The following is an 8747-nucleotide window of genomic DNA, read 5'->3' on the forward strand; positions in this document are numbered from 1 at the left end:
GCCTCCCATCCCAATTCTCCCTATGTCCATTCATAACTATTTATTCTATTTCACATTTCTAGGGAAATCTATCCCTCCTCTGTAGTACCTTATCTTTTCATTTATATGGATTATAGCTTGCTTATTGAAGACTTAACAGCTGACATCAGTCAGTCAGTACTTCATTTGTTTTTTATAGCCAAACAAAACTGTCTGGTATGCTTATGTAAATATACCTTTATTCACCAGTTGATGGGTATTTGCAATATCTACACCTTTGACTATTATGAATAATACTAAGATGAATGTGTGTACAAGTTTTTATGTGGATCTATATGTTGAACTTTCTTGGCTACACATCTAGAAATGAAATTGTGCCAGATCCAATGGTAATTCAATGCTTAAGTCTTGAAGTTCTTCCATGCTCCTTTCCCAAAGTAGCTGCACCAATTTATAACTTCAATTTCTATACATCCTCACTCAAACTAGTTATTATCTGACTTTTAAAAATAGTCACTCTCTTAGGTATTCTTGTGATATTTTAGTTTTGTTTTAATTAATATTTCTTTTAGGAATAATACTGAACATCTTTTCATGTGCTTATTGGCCATCTGTATATATCACGGGCAGCTTATCTTTCAGTTCCTTTGTCTACTATTATTTGTTCTCTCCTTTAATTATTAAATTATCAATTTTCTTTATATATTGTGAATATGTGTCCTGTATCAGACATATAATTTGAAAAAAAATTATCCTATTCTGTGAGTAGTCTTTTCATTATTTTTTATACAGAGTTTTACTATGTATCCATGTCTGGTCTGGAAGTTTCTATGTGCATAAGGCTAACCTCAAACTCAGGGATTCACCTGCCACTACCACTGCCCCTGCCTCTGCTTCCTAAGTGGTTGGATTAAAGGCATGTATCACTACACCCACTCTTTTCTGATTATGTTAATGTTTCATGTGAGTCCCAAAAGTTTGCAATGCTGACTTGTAATTTATCTATTTTGTTGTTGATGCTGCTTGTGTTTTTAGTGTCATAGCAAAGGATCCATTGCCAATGTCAGGGTTTGAAGGTTTTCGAGTTTGAACTTGAACATCTAGGTCTTTGATGCGTTTTTAACCAAAGTCTGTATATTGTGTGAAGGTCCAACGTTTTCTTTTCCATATGGTTCTCCAGTTGTCTGAGCACCATTTATTGAACAAAATACATTGCAACGTCATTTAAAAATTTAAAAAATTGTTTGTCAAAAACTGCCTGGTTGGACATGGTGACATGTGACAGTATTCTCAGCATTTGGAAGGTAGAGGCAGAAGGAACAGGAGTTTAAGGTCATTCTCAAAGCCATGCAAGACTACATGAAACATTTTTTAAAAAATATTAAAGATAAAAATAAATAAAACTGTGGCTGGAAAGATGGTTCCAAGTTCTAAACACTAATGTGGCAGCTAGCAATGGTCTGTATCTCCAGTTACATATTGTCTCACGTCCTTTCATAGCCTTTGTGGGCACAAGGAACACATATGGTATGTAGATACATGCAGGCAAACATTCAAACACATAAAATTAAAAAAATATTAAAATTGTTTAAAACAAAAAATAAATTAATTAAATAAACCAACTATAGATCTATGCATATTTCTTTCTGAATTCAGCTCTATTCCATAGATACTATGCTTGAAACACATTGCTCATATTATTTTAACTTTATAGTAAGTCCTACAATTTGAAAGTAAGGTTCTTCTACTTTGATCTTACTTTTCAAGAACATTTTGGTTATTCAGAGCATTTCAACCCTTGCAATTCCCTGTAAATTTTATAATCAACATTTTCAATTCTACAAAGAAGCTTGCTCAAATTGTAACAGTACAGAGTCCCCCATTTATTTAGCTATGGCAAAAAGCTCAATGAACACTTACTAGTTAGTGCTGATACACCACAATATACAACATAGTATACAGCTTTGGATAAAATATTGTTCTTTAGTCACTAGGTATATTTATTAGAAGAGAGCTAAGTAATATATAAAATGTATAAGAGTCATCAGGAGAAAAAAGAATGATGACTATAATATGAACAGTAGACATGTTATATATAGAAAGACCACCAGTGTCAGTAGAACAAAAAATCCTGTTTAGTGCTTACCTCACATAATGTATACAAAATTTACATACACATATAAATATTTAATCCTTGAGACTTTGACATTCTATTAAGTACAACAGTGCATAACAAGAAGAAAAAGCAGAAAGAAAAAGAACAAAATAAAGAAAATATATTCTGAGGTGCTATTACGCACCAGACACTGTGCTGTGAGTATCCATATGCCTTGGCTTAGTTTCATAAAATATAAGAAGAGCTTCCTGTTCCTGGAGCACCTCCTGTATTCTAGTTAGGGAGAAAAATGTGGAATACCATGGAAAAACACGTGCCCTCTGTGACAGTTAATGTTGTCAACTTTATAGGCTTTAGGTTCACTAAAGAAACAATGTGTGTGTCTTTTATGGATTATTCAGATTAAATTAATTGAGTTAGAAAGAACCACCCGTAAGTGTGAGGGCTAGGTACCACCCTGAGGAATAGGGTACTGAGCTAAATAAATAGGAGAAAGTGTACTAAACATAAACATTCATCATCTGCTTCCTGACCCTCAACACAGTGTGACCAGCTGCCTCCACTTTGTGCTGCTGAGAGTCCCTCCACCTCCAGCACACATGATGGATTGTACTCTTGAAATGTAATCTAAGATATGATTCTTTCCTTTTTATTTTACTTAAATAACATTTCTTTTTTCATTTAGTTTACATACTGACTGCAGTTTCCCCTCCTTTTCTCCTCCCAGTGGGTTCCCTTCTGTTGTCCTTCCTTCCACTCCTCCTCTGTCTCCATTCAAAAAGGGACAGGCCTCCCACGGGCTTGAACAAAGCATGACACATCAAATTGAGGTAGGACCAAGCTTCTCTCCCTGTATCAAGGCTGGGCAAGATAATCCAGCATGGAGAACAGGTTCCCAAAGCCAGCTAACTGCCAAGGAGGGGTCCTGATTTCACTGTTGGGGGCCTTACAAACAGACCAAGCTACACAACTGCCACACATACATGCAGAGGGCCTAGGTCGGTTTTCCTTAAGTCGATTTTGTCACAGCAATGAGACAATTAATACATCACTACACTAATCAAGGTTATAAACAATGTTGGGACTACTAAAGACTATGTGGACATTTAAAGTCATAGTAAACACATTTTGCATTAAGAGATAGCTACATTTGGGGAGTTTGAGGAATCTTTATAAGGTGGTTCCTTGCCGGAGAGAGTCTATCAGTAAGGGCACAGTTTGAGGTTTAAGATCCAGGTCCCCACCTACTGTCCTCTGTTTCCTAACTTTTAGCACACTGTGAGTGGTCAGCTTCGTGCTCTTGCTATCTTGACTATTTTGCCATGTTGGACTAATCCTTCTAGAACTGCAAGCCAAAATAAACCCTTTCCCACCACTTAAGGAATTTTTGCCAGGTTATTTTACCACGGCAAGAAGGAAGTAACTAAGATAACTATCGTTTTTACAAGCCACGTGACATTGTCTAGCCTAGATTTTTAAGTGTGAATGCCTGAAGAAGAAAGAAGTCAATCACCTCAGGAGGTGGAAAAAGGACTCTGGAGTAGTGACTGCAATTATGTGACTTCACATTCACTAATATACAGAACTCTGGTGGCAGATTAATGGGGCTCCTATCAGACAACAGAGAATTAGCAATAAGCACGACCTCTGAATGGTACATTATATAAGAGTGATCTCATACTAAACCATCTCTTCCAAGCTAGACTTTGTTAGAAACAAAGGTTCTGGTTTGTATTCCATATGCTTTATAGTCAGTTGCTTCATGGCTTGGATAGGACACTGTGAAAGTAATAATAAAATAGTACAACTTTCTCTTTGAAATCCACATGTGAAGCTGAGGCACAGAAAGAACGCTAAGGAAGGCAGTTCATGTTCCCAAGCTGCACTAATGTCTGGCATTGCTAGGAAATTTGAATAATCAAATGTCCAGAAAATCTACTTTAATTTAAGTTTTGGAAGGCAACCTAGTAAAGGGATTTAAGAGCACAAAATCTGAAGTCACAATTCCTGAGTCCTATCTCATTATTAGCTGTATGACCTTGAGCACATTATTTTACTTCTTGTTGACTCTGTTACTTCTCCTATAAAATTTAGTAAGATGGCATGAGAGATAAATGTACCAATGAATATAAATTGTTCAATATAGCATCTGGCATGTTGCAAATAGTGTGTCAGTTTTAGCATTATCATTGGACAGATTCTGCATGTGAATCTACTGAATAAGAGATGAGATGTGTTGCATAAAGTGACAACCATTCATTCTTGTAGAAATTCAGAAGATTTTCTTGCTCACTGACAGTATTAACTGATGCACTGAAAGAAGGTGAGGTTAAGTCAGATAAGTAATTAGTACTTGCTACAGAAATATATTCCAGTCTCTAATGAATGAGTGGGTTTATTATTCTATTAGCTCAGATATTAAGTAGATCCAGGCAACCCATCCTTTACTTAGATAGAATCTAGAAACTTGAACCAATCTTCAGATAGTGTTGATTTGGCTCTTGAGTCAGGGACTATTTGATATTAAATTGAGAATCTGTTGTTTATCAGAGTGATACTACCTTTATTACTAAAAAAGAAACAGCTGACCTGGACAAGGGGGAGCTCATGGACTCTAGGCTGATAGATGGGAAACCAGCATAGGACCAACCCAGACCCCCTAAACATGGGTCTCAGTTAGGAGGACTGGGCAGTGGATGGGGCCTCTGGTAGTGGATAAGTATGTATCCCTATTTTATGAATGGACTTTGGGAGCCCATTCCATGTGGAGGCAGAGACTGGAGAGAGCACTCCGGTAAGATGAGACCACATGGAAATACTTAGATTAATAGACATGGGTTAATAATTAAGACAGAGCTAGCCAATAAGAAACAAGTAGCTGCCCAACAGCATAATATCAAATACAGAGTCTCTGTGTGTTATTTGGGGCTGGCGTGGCAGTGTGACCAGGCTGGCGGAAAACCTCCTGACAGATGGATACTCTCTCACCCTAGACACATGGGAGAGGGCCTAGCCCCTGCTCCAAATGATGTGACAAATTTTGATGATTCTCCCATGGAAGGCCTCACCCTCCCTGGGGAATAAATGTGGGTGGGTGGGCTGGGGAGATCAGTGAGGAGCAGGGGAGGAGGGGAGAGAGAGGGAACTGGGATTGACATGTAAAACAAGGTTGTTTCTCATTTAAATTTTAAGAAGACAATGAACAAAGAAAGAAAAACAGGGACAATAAAATAAATTGGCTGATATTATATGAAAAAAAACAGAATATACTTCATAGTTCAGGTAACAGAAATCATTTATTTGTACATTCTTGGTATTCATATTTCATTGGGCATTTTTCCTCTTCCTCTGGTAACTTTGCATGTCAAAGTAATACTTAGCAAAGGGGTCAAGACCAGGCTGGAGGAACCCACAGAAACAGCTGACCCGAACAAGGGGTAGCTCATGAACCACAGACTAGTGGTAGCTGAGAAACCAGCATAAGATCAACCCAGATCCACTGAATGTGAGTCTCATTTAGGAGGCCTGGAAAGTCTATGGTACCTCTGACAATGGAACCAAGATGTGCTCCTAGTGCAGGAACGGACTTCAGGAGCACATTCCCCATGGAGGGATATTTCCTTAGCCTAGAGACATATGAGAGTATTTAGGCCCTACCCCAAATTATGATTCTTCATTGAAGGCCTCACCTTCCCTGGGGAGTATATGGGGGATGGGATGGGGGGTTGTGGGGGGCATGGGAGGTAGAGGGAATTGGGATCGATATGTAAAATAAGAAAAATATTAAAAATATAAAAGGGAAAATCAAGATATAAAGCTTTTTATTAAATGAATTTCTGTGTGTGCCTGTATGGTATCTTTGAAAACTTTGTGAAACGGGACCCATATAGCCTCAATGCATTCCTGCTGTTGGTTTAAAAAAAAAAAAAGTTTTGTAATAAAGATGTTTAAAAGATACTTAGATGTCAGGTTTCTAAACAAAAGTAATATTAGTAATAGCCAAAAGATTTTGAGTGTCTACTCTTATGTCTGGCTCAGAACTGCATGAATATTTCATTTGATTCTCAGAATAACCCCATGAGATACATATTATGATCTCCAGTTGGCATATGTGGAAACTGAAGCATAAAAAAGTTAAGCAAATCTGCCAAGGTCACAGAGCTAAAAAGTGATAGAGTTGCAATTGAAGCCTAGCATCTCCCTATGCTACAAACTATTAACAGTATTTTTCTGGATCCTAGCTAGGTATATTCCACCTCGTTACTAGGAATATGGGGAAAATGTGGCAGAGACAGTATTTACTAGGCAATAAGGGTCAATATTAGCCTAATTCATATCCCTCTTAACAAAGAAGAGAAATATAGCTAGTCTTTATCTACTGAATTTTTCTTCTTCAGACAGATATTTATCAAGAACATGAACTATTCACTGTGTTAACTACCCCATTTAAAATGTCCTCCTTTCTGCCAAACTCTCTCTCTCTTTTGTCTTTCACAGTTCAGGACCCCTCTCCTGTTAATGGATTCTGAGCCTAATTCAACTCACACACCTCTAACCACTGTTTGTTGCACATGCCCTCAATATACCTTTATTACTTAGTATCCCACTAAAGTAGCATGGAAGAACATATATACAGTCAGATTATAGCTAATGCATATGAATATTTACATCCTAAGTTTTAAAAAAAGTAAGGAAGAATTCATTGTCAATTCTAGCCAGAAAACACAGAGCACAAATAGAAGAGAGAATCACCACTAGGGTGGGGTTGTAGTTAGGTCCATGATAGTTTACTTTGCTCCTCATTATCTGTGTAAGTTAGGACAAATGACTCTTTTAATCACATTTCTCATATGGGAAATAGAGCATCAAAACTTCCACAATGCTTGCATAAGAGTTCACTGAATTAGATATAAGTTAGTTGGCACAGAATTTGACATATATAAACACTCATATAATGAAGTGTTCATGAATCCTTCTCAGGAGAATACTTTGCCTTGTGGAGGGCACAACATAGAAGAACAATTGGTGGAGTACAGATACCTTCCACTGGTCAGCACCAGACCAAAAAGAAAGAAGTGTTCCAGAACTCTACAGTTTGCTCTTTACCAAGATAGCTAGAAAGGGACCTCAGGCTGTGCACAGGTACAGCTTGTAAATTCCCACTACCTCCAAAAGACAGAGAAAAATGTCAAACCTTAGGATACCTCCTCCAATAGTAAAGCCAGTTCCCCTAAGTGAACAGCTGTCCCAACACCTTAGCCCTATGACTATCACTGAATAGACATGCAAAGCTCCAAACATCTCTGTGTATCTTCATGATTGTTCTGATCCATGACCCCCTCTCTACTTTACACATAGTTTAGACACTTCCTTGTTCTGCATTCAGTGTTTAGCTTAAAGGAAAAGAATAGTGCCTTTGACTAGATCTAATTCCTAATACTCTGACCACCATCATTTGAACACCATGATTAACACTCCACATTTTTTATTTTAAAAATATTATTTTTACATACCAACCCCAGTTCCCCCTTCCTTCACTTCTTCCATCCTTGACCTCTCCACTCCTGTCCCTCCCCTCTCCCCCAGATACTTCTCATATGGGGTAAAGCCCCCCTGGAGAGTCAATGAAGCCTGGCATACCAAGGCAGGACCAATACACTCCTCCCTGAATCAAGGCTGAGCAAGGTATCCCACAATAGGGAATGGGCTCCAAAAAGCCAGTTCATGCCCCTGGGATAAGTCCAGAATACTCTACCAGTTGTTATTAATTTTCACTGTGAGGTTAATTGATATTTTGTGTGGTAAATCTGGGAAGCATAAAACATATTTAATGTCAAACATTTAAAGCAAATCAGAGGAAATTTAAAGTACAAAAATCTGGTGGTCTCCGATAAAACAGGACCCCATCCAAAGTTTTGGCATTGCTAATTCTGTCTGCAGGAACTTGTCCTACTTCAAGTACATTTGAAATGACAATTGTTTCACCATGAGCAGCTGCTGTAGGCCTTTTGCAACACACGTTCAAATAATAAGAAAACCACTCACCTGTATCTGTGCTGTAAAGTCTGACTTGTCTGAACACTCTGGATGGCAGAAGCCTCAGGGACCCTGGAGAGAAGTGGTTGTTTGCTGATTGGCATTTCATCTAAGTACTAAGGACATCCACTGAAGAGAAGACGCTAGATTTTACTTCGACTGGCGACTGAACAAAGGTCTCTCAAGGTTGAAGCTTTTCCATAGCTGTCCACTGTCCTCTTGCCTCCTGCCCTTTAGCCTGTGACTCACCAACACTGGCCTTTGGTGGAAACAAACCTAACCATTCTGCTGCAAAGACTGTCTTCCTCCAGACACACCTACTGTTTTCAGCTCAGAGAGAAGAAAGTTGTCTCATTAACAAAGTAGTTGTGACTTAAAACTCAGTTCCCACGACATCATCTCCATTCCATTCTGCCTCCCTACAACTGCATCATCCCTTAACAGCAGAATAAACCAAGATAAATTTGTTTCTGCTCTTGTCAGCTCATTTAGACCCTAAACACAAGGCCCAGTTTAGCTCTTCAGCAACTCTATCTCTCTCTCTCTCACTCCCTTCCTCCCTCTCTCTCTCCCTCTCTCTCTATCCCCCTTTCTCTCTCCTGAGTTGAACTCATTG

This window comes from Phodopus roborovskii, unplaced genomic scaffold (assembly GCF_943737965.1).
Source record: "Phodopus roborovskii unplaced genomic scaffold, PHOROB, whole genome shotgun sequence".
NCBI lineage: Eukaryota > Metazoa > Chordata > Mammalia > Rodentia > Cricetidae > Phodopus > Phodopus roborovskii.